This window comes from Polistes dominula, unplaced genomic scaffold, assembly GCF_049000335.1.
Source record: "Polistes dominula isolate Pdom_NZ unplaced genomic scaffold, Pdom_raw_medaka contig_31, whole genome shotgun sequence".
Taxonomy (NCBI): Eukaryota; Metazoa; Arthropoda; class Insecta; order Hymenoptera; family Vespidae; genus Polistes; species Polistes dominula.
In genome coordinates, this window is record NW_028300925.1 from 6,646,471 (window position 1) to 6,664,413 (window position 17,943).

The 17,943-nt window shown below is 32.4% G+C and overlaps 1 protein-coding gene across 16 annotated transcripts in view; it reads left to right on the forward strand.

Annotated features, from left to right (window-relative positions):
* The window catches only part of LOC107073888 (bromodomain adjacent to zinc finger domain protein 2B), a 154,112-nt gene that overhangs the window by 43,884 nt on the left and 92,285 nt on the right, over window positions 1–17,943 (forward strand). For all 16 annotated transcript variants that reach the window (XM_015334733.2, XM_015334739.2, XM_015334741.2 and 13 more), the window contains one exon: window positions 12,896–13,021. The gene's annotated coding sequence lies outside the window, so the exon portion shown is untranslated. The remainder of the gene's footprint in view (window positions 1–12,895; window positions 13,022–17,943) is intronic.

A 17,943-nucleotide genomic window follows, 5' to 3' on the forward strand; every position in this document is an offset into this window, starting at 1 on the left:
TTGAAGTTTGCGCTCGAAGGACGGAAGAGAGAGAAAGAGAGAAAGAGAGAGTGAGACGAAGAAGAAGGAACGAAAGCTGAGATGCTCTTTGCAAAAGAGATTCCATTTTCGATCGGAATTTGCCCCCATTGGTTAAAGAGAGAGAGAGAGAGAGAGAGAGAGAGAGAGAGAGAGAGATATTATAGAAGAGAATTGGAGGGATGATTCTTCCAGGGAAACCTCTTTTGATACATTCTTTCTTTCTTTCTTTCTTTCTTTGTTTTCTTTATTTTATTGACTCGAGAAATATAATTATTATTTTTGAAGATGTTATAGTCAAGTTCGTTTTAATTGTACATTTTATTTTTTAGACAATATTTGTGACAAACCATCTTTGTAATCATTTGTACACACACAATCAACTATATTATCGAATAAAAGGAAAGAAAAAGATAAAAAAGGGAAACGAGGTATCGTCAATACCGCAAGTTTGTTTTTATCTATACGAAGTATCTTAGAAATGTTTAGTAGGATTTTTCTTGCCCAGATTTTTCTACCATCTCTGGCAAGTACGTTTTCCTTGACGATCAGACGACAAACGTTGGCGGTTAACGCCTTCCTTCTTTTTCTTTTCTTATTTTCTTCCTTCCAACCATTTCTCTTTCTTTCTCTTTCCTTTTTGATCGTCTCGGTCGATGGACGAACGATCGACGGTCGTTCTTTTACTTCTCTCTCTCTCTCTCTCTTCTTGTACTTCTTGGACGGTTCGTTGAGAGAAACCGCAATGAATTTTGCGTGACTCGACTGCTTTCGTACCCTCAGGAAGAACCAACCTCAAAAAAATTCTTTACCTATATATCGTTCTCTCTCTTTTTTCGTATCTTTCTTTTCGTCAATTACATGCGTACCAAAATTCATTTTTGTCCTTTCTTTTCATCTTTGCGACAAACAAATAAATTTAAAAAAAAAAAGAAACAAATTACTTGTATTTCTCTTATTTCTTATATTTTTGTCTAGTTTATTAAATGACTAATAAAATTTATAAATTAAAAAAAGAAAAGAAATAAAATATCTCTCTTATCTTTTTATATTCATCGATTACAACAATAAACGTTAAAAGAAAAAAAAATCAAAGAAGTATCCGTCTATTAAATCCACCGCAAGACGAATAAATAAATAATTAATTGTAATTAATGTGTAAACAGTATCATTATAATTATAATTCGTTTTTATTAAAGAGATAAGCAAAAGATGTAATTTAGTAATTGGATATTATCAAAAATTCTTACTTCTATGGATCGTTGAGAGAAAAATTAGAGAGAAAGAGAAAGACGAGAGGAAAAAGGAGCTGTCGTTGGAGGACGAGATTGGGGGTGGTGGTAGTGGTGATGGAGGAAATAGGAGGAGGAAAGAAAGGGAGGAAGAGGAGGAGGAAGCCGTCATTGGTGCAAACACTGAGATTTGCATCGTTCGCGGTTAACCGCAACGATCTTGTAGTCGTTGCTAGTAGACGATGCCAGACAACTGCATCCTTGCGATCGACTACCTAGTGAAATTAGAAGCGTGTGTTTTTCCTCCTTATCTTTCTTCCTTTCTTTTTATTTCATTTTTTTTTTTATTTTTTATTTTTTTTCCTTGACTCCCCCTCTTAATCGTATTCACAGTGTTTAAGTATTCCATTTAATCTAAATAGGTTAAATCGATGCTCTCTCGTATTTCCATTTGAAATAAATCAAATCTTTTCTTATTTCGTATATCTATTGTTCGATTAGGTTCATTTGAAAAAGTTATTTTTGAAAATTAAATTATTCGTTTAATTTTATTATTAATCTTTAACGCGTTCTATAGGCTTCGTTGCGGAGCCAAATGTTTTTAGCATGAATATGCTTAAGATGCTATCTTCGGCGTTGACAATTGTTATTTGTAGTTGAAACGTACTCATGCATTATTTAAAAAAACAATATTTAAAAAATTCGATAAGTAAATATTTAAAAATAATATTTGTTATAATTAATTACAAACAATGATACACAAGGGTTAATACTTTAACTACACTACTATGTTGTTATATTAATTGATTTGATCGTATAGAAAATAAATTATTTGTGATCGTGTGTACTATATAGAAAAATAAATAAATAAATAATATAATAAATAGATGAATAATGTAAGATATTTTGTGCTTTATGTTGTAATCTTATAGTAGTAATATATATACGGTAGACATGGAAGAATTGTTTCGTTCGTTCGACACTGTTTGCAATTACTTGATAGACAGGGAAGATTCGAAATGCGAGTACTTGTCGTGAAAGAAGAATAAGAATAAAAATAAGAAGACACCGATCTTCAAGACGTACCAGAGCCGAGCTGAATTGTAGTAATTTTTCCTTGATTACTCGACATCCATCATTACGCAGAAACGCACGACGATGCAACGAGAAGCAAAGATCTTCTTGTAAAGGTCGACTTTGAATCTTCGTAGAAAAGATTTGTCAACAAACTGAACACACCGATTTCCGACTTTTTTATTTTTTTTCTCTCTTCTCACATCATACTCGATTCTAATGACGTAAAGAAACTACGAGCAAAAAAAAATAAAAAGTAATGATTTATGCGTTTTTCTCGAAGAATCAAAAAGAAAAGGACAAGAGAATTAGAAAAAAAAATAAAATAAAATTGATTACGTTAGATTATATTACCATGGATGAGGAAAAGAAAAAAATCGAAGAACAACATCTATGTTAGCTTTAGTCGCTTGCATAAAATTATAGGCGTTAACACCATGGTCTGGGTCAGCAGGTCGATCGATGAATAGTGTGATTAACCTCGATGGAACGGACACGTGGGGTGCTAGAATAAAAAGTCTGAGTCACGTTGCTGCTGGAGTCGAAAGAAGATGAGACTGAGAGTTACATGAGACACTATTCTTCTTATTCTTATTTTTATTTCTTCTTCTACTACTTCTGCTGCTTCTTCTTCTTCTTGTGACTTATCATTAAATATTTTTTCTTCTTTATCTCATCTTAAATGAGACGTTCATCTATTTCTTATGGGATTTGTCGTTTGAGACAACTTTTTGTTTTCGTACGTCAATATTTAGTTTTATTTTTATTTTCGTTTTTTTTTTTATTAAACTGTCCTGATCTAATTTTTTACTTAATTTTTTTTCTTTTTGGATCAACGAATTGGGTAAATACATAATTACATCGTTAATTGATATAAGTTTTAAATGCGATGTACGTTTATTATTCGTAATATTATTTTTAATTTATTTACCATAATCGTTTTGATATTTTAATGTATTATTTTGAATTGCTACAGTAGGTTAGATTTTTTTTATTATTAGATTGAGATATGAAATTATTTTGTGGATACTTTTGATTAATCATCGATGATAAATAAATGAAATAATAACATAATAGATTTGATTATGAAATCGATAAAACGTAAATAAATAAAAATACATCCTCTGATAAATTACGATCGATAGAAAGCTTGTATCTCGATGAAGAACACCGATAAACGATGAGGATCGTGTATAGTGTCATGGTCGAAGCCTTGAAAAGGTCAAAGACATCAAGTTAGGTAAACTTTTCGTGAAATATATCGATGTAAATCCGAAATTGTACGAGAGATCACATTCTTTCACGATTTCGTGTAAACACAAACAAACAAATACATACACATACACACATATGTTTCAATACAATCAAGTGAATTTGTTTACTTGGAATATTGATATCATCAAAATGTTAAATGCAAAAATAAAAGATGTAATCGAGCTATCTTTTTTCTTCTCTTTCTCTCTTTTTTTTTTATTTTTTTATTTTCTTGTTTTCTTTAGTTTACGGTATCTTTATTATTATTCGCACCATACTCACGTGTTTTACAGTTAGCGAAGCAAATCGCGTAATACGCGTACCGCGTGCGTTTCAACGTTGCAGATAAAACGTTCCTCTTTCTTTCTCTTTCTCTTTCTCTTTCTCTTTCTCTTTTTCTTTCCCTCGTTCTCCCTTCATAAGAACGAGCAAAAGCGAGGGAATATAAACGCTTGAACCACCCTAACAGCCGCTGTATTTTCGCTTCGTGGCGCTTACGGTGAAGGTTCGATCATCTGAACACCGATTAACCTAATTTTCGATAGACCCTACCGGTGTTACTATCATCGAGCACTTCGTTAGATTTTATACTTTACTCTCGTATTTTTCCCCTCCGCCACGATCATCGTCACGTACATAGAAAAAAAAATAAAACCCAACACATACATATATATATATATATAGTTGTAACAAACTTTTTAAATTGAAATATGTTATCGTTTACATTTGATCAAACATTTTTATAACCACTGGCATTTATCCACCCCACCATTGCATACATAAAAATATAATATATACACTCATATGTATATATATATATATTTGTTGTTTACATTTAAACATTTTTTTTTATTTTTTATTTACCTTCGTACAAATATTCTTCTAATAACCCACTTTTATATATATTTTCCCTCCAAATACACACGAAGTGCACACGCATGAACCACATTTATAGTTACATTCTTTTTCTTTTTTTGTCATTTATATCCAAATGTTACGATTCGTCTATATTTATTTAATGGACATAATAGTTGTATTTTATAAAATATGAAAATGTTGTTGTTTTTTTGATATACGTTTGACAGAAAAAATTGGAATAACATTGAAGTGGGGATAGTAAATTTGGAATAAATTTTGTTCTTTTTACAAAGATCAGTAATGGATCTATTTGCATTCTTATTTCTAAACGTATTGTTCGATATTAACGAGAGATAGTGATGTACGATTCGTTGAATTTGGTATATATGTAAAATACTTACTACGTTGTTCGCATAGATCGAAAATACGCGTAACCTAACGGTACTTCTACTTCAGTATAGTCTAAAGCGCGCACGTTCCATTTCGTGTACTACGACGTTGTTGTACATACCTCGAATCTTTGATAATGTAATCGTTTTATCAATTTTACGACTTTCCTTTCTCATACACCTCTATAATGAAAACGATAAAAATCTGCTTTAAGGTAAACGAATTATTTCGAATAATCGCGTTTATCTTAGTATAAAAATTTCTTTCCTTTTTTTCTTTTTTTTATTCGAATATTTTATTACAAGAAAAGATAATTTAGGATATTGGTAGTATGGTATCGAATTACAGACAGGTATGTCATTTTCTTGATATTCAAAAAATTGACAGATCGTCTATCACATGTTCACACGATTGACAGTTTCTAACTTATTCGACGATTATTTTACAAATATTCTAATTCTATTAAAAAACTATTCGATAAATCTTTGACCATAATAGATATCGATAATTATGACCAATGGATAAAATTATAAAAAAAAGACCATATATCCACACATTGGAAAAATCAATTTCACGACTTAATGTATATGATATAATTATAAAAATGAAGTCGTAAAATAAATATTTATTAATTTGTTGAACATACACCACCGATCATAATTACTGATACAACGATATTTCAAACAAACAAACAAAGAAAAATTGTCAAATAAAATTTGATTGATCCAAGTATTCTATCATATTTAAATATAATGATTTAATCGATAATAAAACGCCATAATATAATAGAGAATCATCTAAAGAAAAGAAAAGGAAAAAGATATCGGAAGATGAACAAAAATAGATAAATAAGGAAGAAAAGAATCTAATAGCATAGAATTCGTGTGCGAATAGATAAAAACAAAAAAATATCCATGGAAAACGAACGAAGATAGGATTTTCGTTTGGCCCAGGCGAATATTTGAGCTCGAACAGCAGCAGCACCAGCAACAGCAACAGCAACTCGAAGGTTCCTTCCTCTCGTTAAACGTTCCGTGCTTTTCGTCCATTCGTCTCTCTCTCTCTCTCTCTCTCTCTCTCTCTCTCTTTCTCTTTCCGTTGGATCTCTCGTCGTTCTTCTCATCCTCGTTCTTCCGGTGCAACAACCCTGGGATACCTTCTGGCTCCTATCTACGAACTCGCCGTCTCGAGCGTGTCGCTACGCTGCGCGGCTTCGTCCCGTCTCTCTCTTCCCTCATCCTTCTCTCTCTCTTTCTCTCTCTCGTATCCCTCGATATACCAATTCCACCCGGTGCTTTGCGATGGAACGTGAACTCAGCAGCACAGCACAGCACAGCACAGCACAGCGGCAGCGCGGCATCCTCCGTGTCTCTCATACACACCGAACCGAGAGAAGAAAGACAGCGGTGCTAGGGCCACGAGTACGACAAAGATAACCAAAGAGAAAGAGAATGAGATAGAAAGAGATAGAGTGAGAGTGAGAGAGATGGAACGAAACTGATGCGGCTCTCGTAAGAGAGAGAAAGAGTGTCAGGAACGAAGCGTGCTAGTGAGAGAGAAGGAAGCAACGAGGCGAATCGTTCGTTTGAGAGAAAGAGAAAGATAGAAGATATAGAGCCTGAGTTGGTGAGGTAAGAGGGGTTAGTTCGAGGGCAGAGACGAAGGAAGATAGGAACTCTCTAGCCTCGAAGAGTGGTAGCGCGTGCTCACAAACTCGAACCGTGCCCCCCCCCCAGTTTTCTCATCTCTCTCTCTTTCGTTCTGACACATACAAACACGTACCCACATATACACACACCCACGCGTTTACGTTCACACGTATATAGAAGTACATATACACCCTCTCATTCCCTTCACCCTTCGGCATCGAGTCGTCCGCTTAACCAACCCCACCCCAAAAACCCTCTTCTCTTCTCTTCTCTTCTTCTCTTCTTCTCTTCTTCTCTTCCCTTCTCTGGTAGGTCGGTCCACCCACCGAGCCCACGAAAGCGACTCTCGTTCCTGCACCGATCCACGCCACCCTCCATTACCACCCTTCACCTCTTTCCTACCCTTCCAATTCCTATTTCCATTCCCATTGCCGTTTCTCTACTTCCCGGTCCCGTTTACGTTCCCATTCCCGTTCTCTTCGTACGTTCGTTCGTTCGTTTGTACGGTCGGCCCTTTTCTCATCCCCTTCTCCTCCTCGTTCTCGTCCTCATCCTCATTCTCATTCTCGACATCGTCATCCCCCTTTTTTTAGACAAACCTGAGCACAACTCGTACTGTGCCTCTGCGACACGAAAATGAACCTAACCTTTCTTCATACTTCTTATCCTCTTTTTCGTTTTCTTGATCTATTTTTATATTTCTTTTACTATCAGGATAATCTTTAGTCTGATCACATGCGCTTAGGTATAGTAAACGAACACGCGTTTAATGTTTAGAAACTCGCTTCATCTCTTTTTTTCTCACTCTTTTTCTTTCTCTCTCATTCTTATCTTTATTTTCAGATTCGTAGCTTCAATTACGAGATAAGCATATATATAAGGATAAATTTTATATGAATATCATTTCCTTATTATCTATTAGCCTTTTTTTTCTCCACTGATCTTTCATTTACTTCCTCGTTTAATCTCGTTAAAGGACACTCAATCATGCCATTTTTAATTACATTATTTATTTATTTTTTTTCTGGTATTTGAAATCATTAAAAGTAACGTTCGATAAATATGACACGAAGAATTTATCTTACGATGTTTCATTAAATTTTTTGTTCGATATTTGCTAATTCTCGTGATATTCTTTTTTTTATTATATAATTAATTATATTTGATAAGTATATTAGGAAGATTTATATCATGACGTTTCATTTAACTTTCTCATTTAACATTATTACCAATGTTAATTAACTTTCTTTTTTCTTTCTGATCATTGGGCTAAGGTTTGACGTAACATAACGGTACACAAAATTTGGTTTTTTAATTATTATTTTTTTTTTATAATTCATTTTGCGAATATTTTTTTTCACATTTTTGAACACACGCATTACTTATACGTATACGTATACGCATACGTGAATATGGTTGACGCGTTATACGTAAACGTTTATTATGAATACTTGAAGAGAAGAAAGGTTATCAATATATTTACATCATACATTTTTCATGTTAAACGTCGACACGTTGCTGATCATTTCTAAGGGTTGCTAACTTCGAGGGTAAACCAACAAACAACCCCCCAACATTCGTCCTCATTTCGCGCACCTGCAGATCCTTTACGGATCGGCTGATCGATCCTAGAATGAGTGAGTGAATGAGTAAGAAAAAAAGAAAGAAAGAAAGGAAGAAAGAATGTGATATGGCGGCCACCATCAAGAGAAAAAGAGAAAGAGAGAGAGAGAAAGAGGAGGAGGAGGAAAGTGGCGCCTGACGTCACGATCTCTTCGCTTTTCTCGGATCGGAGAACAAAAGGGCGTATGCCGAGGGTAGTTTTAGCCCCACGCGCCACTACGGGTTCTCGCGGACCAACCTGACGCAATTTATATTCCATCCTTTTTTTCTTCCTTCCTTCCTTCCTTCTTTCATTCTTCCCTTCCTTTTTTTCTTTTCGTGTCAATGATTTTTCAAAGATTCGTTTACTTTCTTTCTTTTTTATATATTTTTATTCTTTTTTATTTTCACCTTCTTCGCGTGCGCGTGCTAAGAGACAAAGAAAAAGCAGGCAGAAAGAGAAATAAAGATAATTATAAAACCGTGGATACTTTCATCTTTCAACTCTAACCTTCTGAATATTTATATTTGATATTTATCGTTACAAATGTCCGATCTAGACAAATTTTATTTAAAAAGAAGAAAAAGAAAAGAAATATGAATTATAATAAGCATTCATTTATTTTATTTCTTTTTATTTCTATTCCTTTTTTTTCTTTTTAAATGTACGCCATAAAATTTTACGGTTTCCGAATCGATTTCATAGCACTTTTATTTGAATAGGGGGAGAGGACTTGTCCTGTTGTTACTGACAACGCTTTTCGCACCTACGCGCGCATACGAAATTGTGCTTTTATAAAGTTTGTTAGGTTGCTGTTCTGTTGTTGTTGTTGTTGTTGTTGTTGTTGTTGTTGTTGTTGTTGTTGTTGTTGTTGTTGTTGTTGTTGTTGTGTTGTTGTCGTCGTTGGTATTTTTTTTTCAGTGTACGTTCACTTTTCTTTTACATTTTTTTTCGTTTTAATTGTTTTTCTCTCCCTCTCTCTCTCTCTCTCTCTCTCTTGACGTTTCACGAAGCTTCGTCATATGTCGAACAACAGAAGAGAGAATAGGTATTTTACACCTCTACATGCGTATTACGACGAATATATACGATTACGTCGTAAATACGTGAGAACGCATATATACATGCATATTTGTGCGAGTATAAGTACTCTATATATATACACGTGTATTCCCCCCCCCCCACCTCAAATACATATGTAGTTAAAATATACCTAGTCTGGTGCTGCACGCTTTTGACTTCGTACGAAACCGAGGACGCGTGAAACGCGATCGCGATGGACGGATTTCGCGAAAGGTTTACGTAGACTTTACGTGGGCGTTACACTCCATGAGCACACGTCCAAGCTTCTCTTCTAGATATCTAGAGGTATATACCACATATATACCATATATATATATATATATATATATATATATATATATGTACGAAGAGGAGAGTAAATCATCAGGATGACGTCAACGCACGATTCCGAGTCTTAACGTGTGCGCACTTACAAAGTGCCACCTAGATCGTACACAACTCACAGACAACAGATTGCACGTCGGCCATACGAAAGTACATACGAAAAAGAGAGCGAGAGAGAAAGAAAGAGAGGAAAAGTCCATTGCAATAATTCAATTCAATACTTTCTTCTTATATTTCCTATTTACCTTTTATTCTTTTTTTTTTGTAACACCCCCTCATTGCTAATTATTTGAATAAAAAGTAAGAATAGAATAAGATAGGAAATGTAGTATATGGATGATTTATATTATAAAATTAGAAGGGGTTTGTCAAGATTTGACACCATTATATAATATTAATTATAACATTAATTATAATATATATATATATATAATATTAATATTATAATTTATATATTATATATTATATAGTATAATTAATGTTATAATTAATATTATATAATGGTGTCAAATCTTGACAAACCCCCTTCTAATATATTAATAATTATAATTTTTCTAATATATAATAATAATATATTATATAATACAATATTATAATAAAAATAATAAATAATATAATAAATATATAATATATATATATATTTATAAACCGTCGTGATATTTAATTAATTACTATAATATTAAAATTTATAGATAAAGCGATACGCCCAAGAAGATATATATTTTTAATAATGATAAATGTATATCCCCCTTTTTTTTTATTTGAGATCGTCCTGTTTCTTAAAGGATTAATCGAGGCTCGTTAAAAAAAATAGCACCTCGCGACACCATAATGGCGACTACTTTATTAACTTTTTCAAGATGGTTATATTTTTCTTCTTAATTTTTTTTGTCCTTTTTTCTATTCTTATCACATTTATTTTCATTTTATAGTATTTCTTTTGTTATTCCATTCTTTTTTTCCATTACGGTTTAAATATTATTCCAGTTATATTTGTACAATATACATTAAATGCGCGTGTTGGTTATGTGTGTATGTGAATGTGTTTAAATAGATGATAGCAGCAATATCAATAAGCTTGGATATCCTGGGAAATATTTATAACACAGTAGGGATATCAGAGGGAATATATCGAACGAAAACGTCCAAATATGCACTTCGTGTCGCACTTTACAATTCGTTTCCAGAAATTCTTTTTACCTTCTCTTGCTACCGTATGGGGTGTATAGATTTTAAAATTCGCGCCTCGTACGCGCGTCACAGTCCCGGAGAAACTACGCGAGTCGAATTCTACCAACAACGACAATGACGGCAACTCCAGTAATAGTAGTAATAGTAATAATAGTACTAATAGTAACTCTACAAATAACAAATATTAATAATAGGGATAACAATCGTTATAATAATAATAATTTTAATATTACTAGATAGTAATAGCAGTATAATAGTAGAAATAATAATTCAAGTAGTAATATCAATAATAAAATTGTAATACCAATAATAATTAATTATTTAATTATTATTCAAATATTTAAATATTCTAACATTAATAATAATTGTTGTAATAACATTTAATAGTAGTAATAATTACAATTGTCATTGTACCTAGTAATAGTGATAGTAATCGTAATAAGAAGAGTGGGATTACAGTTGGGTGTATTTTTTCTGCAAAATTATGAAGAAGTGTAGACAAACTATGAAAAAAATTTTTTCTTGAATACATTCCGAAAACGTTTCCTACGTTTACCCCCGTATCTTCGTTCCACCTTTAGTTCGTTTATTCGTTCGTTGGTTGGTTAAAAACGAACACGATCCCTTATATTATGCACGGCGTATCCACTGACCCAAATTTTCGACCGTTTCACCGATGGTCGTTAAAACGCCCGCTCCATTATCTCTGCTCGAGAGATAACCGCATGGCCGACAGTTTTTTTTCCCCCTTCAACCACGTATATATATATATATATTTTTTTTTTCATATTTATGTTGCTTCCTTATACTTTTTCCTCTTTTTTTTCCTTTCTTCTTTCTTTATTTCGATTCAACGTTAAGGAGCAAGAACATGGGATCTTTTTCTTCTCATTTTCTTGATATAAGTGTGTATTTCATTGCTAGCACGAATTAACGAGATATTTTTAAGCAAAACAGAAAAATAATAATAATAATAATATTCAATTGTAGTTTGCTTTAATTATATTTAATTTACCCTTCTTTTTTTATTTAACAAACCATTACAACTTAAATTATTTAACTTATTTTGATCTTAATAAAATTGTCTCTTCGTATTCACTACATTAGAAAATTATTATTTTCATTAAATATAAAGAACATAATACAATATATCTTACATTAAGCGAAATAAATTTGTTTGTTAGTTTAAAAATCATTTTCAATCAATTATTATAATATCGTATCGAATAAACACACATTAAATATTTTTTTTTTTTCAAATATATTTAGCCAAATTCAATAAAACCGATTTGAAATTATCTTTACCGTGAATAATTATTTTTTTTAATTCTTTTTTTTTTTTTTAAGAAGAATAATTAAAAAAAAATGAACAAGAAGTTACATTGCTTGTGATAAATTTAAATTGGTAGTAGCTAGAATCTTGCCTCGTTGTCTTTAAACATAACGTAAAAGAAACGCTTAAAGTCGCAACGAGAAGATAGAAAGATAGAAAGATAGAAAGAGAAGGATAGAAAGAGAAAGAGAGAAACACCCAACGTTCTCGTTAAATCTATAAATAAACGGATAGTCTGCGCATTCTGGTAAGGAACCCTCTAAGATCGAGAACGACGCGACCGAAGAATGGTTTATACGATTTCTAAATACTATCATCGATCGTTTCGACAAATTTTAATCGAATTTCGCATGCATATCCTTTAACTGATGCACGATAGAAAATAAAAAATTAAAAAATATATATTCCACTTTATCTATAGTATATAATGTAATATAAAATCAAATAATTAATTACGACGATATAATCTTTGTTCTTTTTTTTTTTAATTTTTTTTTACATGCTACTTAATTCCTCATTTTTCATAGACAATCGATAACGATGTAAAAAAAAAAAGAAAAATAACATCTCACGTTCTTTTTCCCAAGTTATTTATTATCTTATCAGAATTGTATATTTTTCACCATAAATTCAATTACATATTAGGTCGAACAATTTACAGTGCTCATAACTGTAATTAACAAATTTATTAACAATCCTAAATTAATTATGTTTCTTAGTTCAATGTGAATCGATGTATTTTTAAACGATTTAAATTATGGTATTATGATAAAAAGAAATAAAAAATAAAATATTAGAAACACGATTTCTCTTTTATAAGATATTTTTGTAAGAAAGAACTAACAAGCACACGATTTTATCTAATTTCAATCTTTTGTCTTTACAGGATTGTGCCAGAGTTAGGGTCGAGGAAAGAACCATCACCAACAACAACAACCCTTGTTCCCTTATCGATTTTTCATCGATGTGAGGCATGCGACCTGGAACGCTGAAGATCGCTGAGAGAGTCCAGGTAAATTAGGTTTCTTCGTTCTCACGAAATCTCACTAAAGATATTCAGGGACGTTTAAACGCAAACTTTACGAAGGATCATAACTCCGTAACGAGAACGTAACGACCATTTAACTGTACGCTTCCTTCATTTTCGTATTCTTCGTGTCTTTTTTTTTATTTATCAAATTGCAGGAGGGTTGAACTCAACAATACAGAAAATATATATTTATATATTTATATTTATATACTGGGTGTCCTGTAATTGGTGGTACATTTAACTGTACGCTTTTTTATTTCCGTATTCTTGAATTTGTTTTTTTCTTTCTATCAAATGACAGGAGGTTTGAACTCAACAGAATAGAAGAAGGTTTTCTACAATTGATGGTATAAACGAGCAAGGAGTGAAAAATTAAAATCGAAAGTGTAGAATTGTAATTTGTTCATAAAAAAAGTTTAGTTTTTTTTTTTTTTTTGAGAGAGAAAAATAAATGTTTAAACATACTTCGAATATTTGTTGCATATGATCGAACCTGCAATCTGACTGCAATCTGTTAAATAAATATAAAACCTATACAAGAAGTTTCATCATACTTTAACAATGTTTTTAAACTTATTAAAAAGTACAAAAATACTCATTGATGTATCTTTTAGTATGATAATGAAATTCGTCTAACTGTAACTGTAAAATCATGTGTACAAGTACTCGAATTATTTTTCTTTGAAACAATATGCTTGAACGTGGATATATTTTTGATTCTTCAACAAATGTATTTTACATTTGCACAATTTTTAATCCACATTTTCGATCTAATGTTATTTTTTGTTCATATAAAATTAATCACCGCTCGTTAGTATCATAAGTTACCGAGACATTCCTGTAATATGGAAAAGTGATAAAAATTTTCCAATGATTTATATGAAATAGATATATACAATAAATTACAAATTGAAATAAACGGTATTATAATAATGTTGAGCTTTTTTTTTGTTTCATTTTTAAATTCGTGGCATTGAAATTCCCCTTCACTAATTTAATCGTTAAACTTTTTCTCCGCGCGAATATAACCATTAAACGATCCTTCCTTGTTATTAAATCTAAACTACCGCAATTAAAATCATCTCTCTTTCTCTCTCTTTCTCTCTCTTTCTCTCTCTTTTTCTCTCGTATATGGAATAATTAAGTGATCTATTTAAATCGCTTACCACTTAACTCCTTAACTCGAAACATGAGAAAATAAAGGTAAAGGTGATTTATATTTGTGTAAAAAAAATAAAAAGAAAAAAGAAAATGGGGAAAAAAAAAGAAAAAAAATTGTAATACGAAAGTAAAGTTTGGAATTTAATACTTTTTTTTTTACTTTGAAAGAAACTCTGGGAGAGTAAAATCGGAAGCATGAAAAAAAAAAGAAATGAAAGATTTCCTTGTCTCTGTTTTTTTCTTCCCTTTTTCAAAATGAAAATTTATCATTTGGTTAACTTTTTATTAACTTTGCCATGTTAGTTTAAAATCCGTATTGTTATTTGAGAATGTTTATAATACTTTTGAATATTTTTATTTTATATACATATATACTTTCAATCAAGGTTTAACTTATAAATTTATAATAATAATTTTATATATCTGCTTAGACAAATACAAACGTAACAAATTCATATCTCAAAAGTACACAGTATTTATAAATTAATTCTCCCCCAAAAAAATATACAAAAATCTGACCACAATTTCTTTACTCGTTTACTACAAAATTTCCGAGTCATACACACCATCGATCACCATTCTTTTTTTCTAATAACAAAACCAATCAAACTTATTACAACTATAACAGGATTCTTTATAAAAAAAAATGAAATGAAAAGAATAAGCGAATGAGGTTACAACCATGATGAAAAATATTTGTCCATCTCTTGGCACAGAAACAAAAAAAAAAAAAAACAGAAACAACAAAAATTCCCCAAAAAAGTAAAAAAAAAAAAAACCAATCCTATTACAAAGAGTTAAGTATGTAAGAAAGGGATAATAAGAATAAGTATCTTATTAAAAAAAAAAAAGGACAAAAATAAAAAAGAAAGTAAAAAAGGATACTAAGAGAGACTAAGAAAGGAAACTAAAGGAACCAATAAAAAAATAAATAATAGAAAGAGAAAGAGATGCCGGGCGCTGGCTGGCTATGGTCACCACCATATAGCCATAGCCATAGCCATAGCATAGCATAGCATAGCATCGCTGACGCCGTAGTCTCCGCCGGAAATTATGCCAGCTCCTCCGTTTCTCTACGTTCGGTGTAAACGAAGCGAGGTAAAGCCGGCAGGCAAGCAGGCAAGCAACTCGGCTACTTTCCTCTTCCTCCTTCTCCTTTAATTCCCCTGGAGGTTCCACTCTTTTTGTCCGTCTTCTTCCCTCTGGCACCCTGTACCCTCCTAACCTCGTACCCCACCCGATCTTCTCTCACTCTATCCTCTTCTTACCAGCACTCCAACGTTTGATTGTAGAGGACGTGCGTTTGCCACCCCTCCCCCTCCCTCCCCGGCCCGTGTTCCTCTCTTAGTTCGGTTTGTGGACTCCTTTCAGTTCCTTCCTCTTCTTGGTCCCTTTTGCTCGTGTTCGTGATCATCGTGGTCTTGATCGTGGTCGTGATCGTGGTCGTGGTCGTCGTCGTAGTCCTCGTAGTCGTAGTCGTCGTCGCGTTCATGCTAGCGAGGAACACGCCCCCAGGAACTGCGTTTCTTGTGGGCGACGCGACGGCCTGGAATATCGAGCGCCTTGTCCACGGACCCACACACATATATACACATACACAGAGAGACAGATATAGGTATATACAAACGTACACGTGCGCGCGAAAACGATGTAACCCGACTGTCGAGTCCGTGAAAGTAAAGGAAAGAAAAATAGTAAGAGAGAGGGAGAGAGGGAAGGAAGGAGGGATTAGGGGAAAGGGAGAATAACGATGTTTGGAAGTAGGTATGTATATCTTATGGGTATGAATGTGAATAAGATAAAGAAAGAATGAGAGAGAAAGAGAGAGAAAGTTTTAAGGGTTTTGATTAAGGTGAGTTTGACTTTTCTTTTTCTCTTTTTTTTCGCGATAATTGTAAAGTGGATAGAAGAAAGATAGGAATAATATTTTTCTATGATATTTATCTATTTGCCAATGTAAAAGATGAGATTGGAATTAAAGAAATTCTTGTGGGATTAAATGTATGAAAATTTTTTTGGTTAAATTTTCAATTTAATTTCAAATATGGTTTGTTAAGACTCGTTAATATACAAAAACGTAGATAAAAAGAAATTAAATTAATGATTTCAAAATTGTTATTTTATGTAATTTAGAATGTTTATAATTACTTTAAAAAGAGAGAGATAAATAAAATGAATATCCAAGTGAATATCCATGCATCTATAAAATTGCAAGTAAATAAATAATTTACCAAAAAAAAAAGAAAAAATAATAAAAATCGCGAGTGTTACTTTAAATCGTAATTCGGGGATGTAGAATACAATTCTTGTTCCAAAATAAAAGAAAGAAAGAGAGAGATAAAGAGAAAAGAGAACACTTTGCAATAAGATGAAGAAATAAGAAAAGTGAGTGAGTAAGAGAGAGAGAGAGAGAGAAGAGAGGATTCTTTTGAGCATCGGCCAAGTTTTGTGGGTTGGTTGCTGGTTGCTGCTGGTGCTGGTGCTGGTGCTGCTGCCGGTTCGTTCGGCTCGTGAAATCCAGTCGCGAATGCGATTTCTCGTCTCTGTGAGCCTTTTAACCGTGTGCCGCACACCGTTTCGAGATAACAAACTACTAACTGAGTGAGTATGCGAGTTAGAGAGAGTGTAATCCATGTGTATACGTGTGTATATACATAAAGAATTTTATATATATATATATATATATATATATATATATATCTGTCTGTGTGTGTGTGTGTGTGTGTGTGTGTGTGTGTGTGTGTGTGTGTGTGTGTGTGTGTGTGTGTGTGTGTGTGTGTGTGTGTGTGTGTGCACGTATGTATGCGAAAGACCAAGTGAGAAAGAGAGAGATAGATATAATGGTGGAATAAGATGGAAAGAGAATGTGAGTGAGTGAGTGAGTGAGTGAGTAAGTGAGTGAGTGAGAGGATAGGGTGAGAGGGAGAGGGAAAGGGAGAAAGCGTGCACGTTTATTATGTGTCTGTCCCTCGGATCGGATCGGCTCGTTCTCTACGTTCATACGGCCAAGACGTTACATTAACGTTGCTACGCTAAGCGATTATTATACTTCCTTGTACAGTCTTCGATAAACGCGGTCAAAGCTATTTTCTTTCCAAGAATGTTTTTATTTCTTTTGCTTTTTTTTTCCTAATTTATTTTTTCTTTTTTTGTTTCTACGATTCCTCACTACCCTCCCCCATCCACCCTTCCAAAAAGAGAACAAATTGATTAACTATTATGATCGTTTGGAAATAATGTCCTTTTTTTTTGTCCTCTCCTTATTTTTCTTTTTTTATTTGGATAAAAATAAATTAATACCACTTATGATTTTTATCGAAGAATATTATTTTTTTTTTTTTTGTTCTTCAGAAACAACAAGTAGTAGAATAATTTCACCTGGTGATTCTCAAAGTTAACCTCTCTTACGAGGAACGTTATTATTTTTTTTTTTTATTTAATTCTTTTTTTCTTCTTTGAGAGAGAGAGAGAGAGAGAGAGAGAGAGAGAGAGAGAGAGAGAGAGAGAAATCAATTCATTAGTTAGTAAAGTTAGTTGTATTTTACATATAAAAGCAATCATGTCTTTTTTTTAATGTATTTAAATTAAAATTCATTAATTCCACTTACGATCAAAGCTAATTACGTTTGAAGAATGTTTTTATTATTATTTTTCTATTCTTTTCTTTTTTTTCTTTTTCTTTTTTTTTTATATCCTTATGATAATTATATAATCTTGTAAAAAAAAAAATTGTACACACAAAA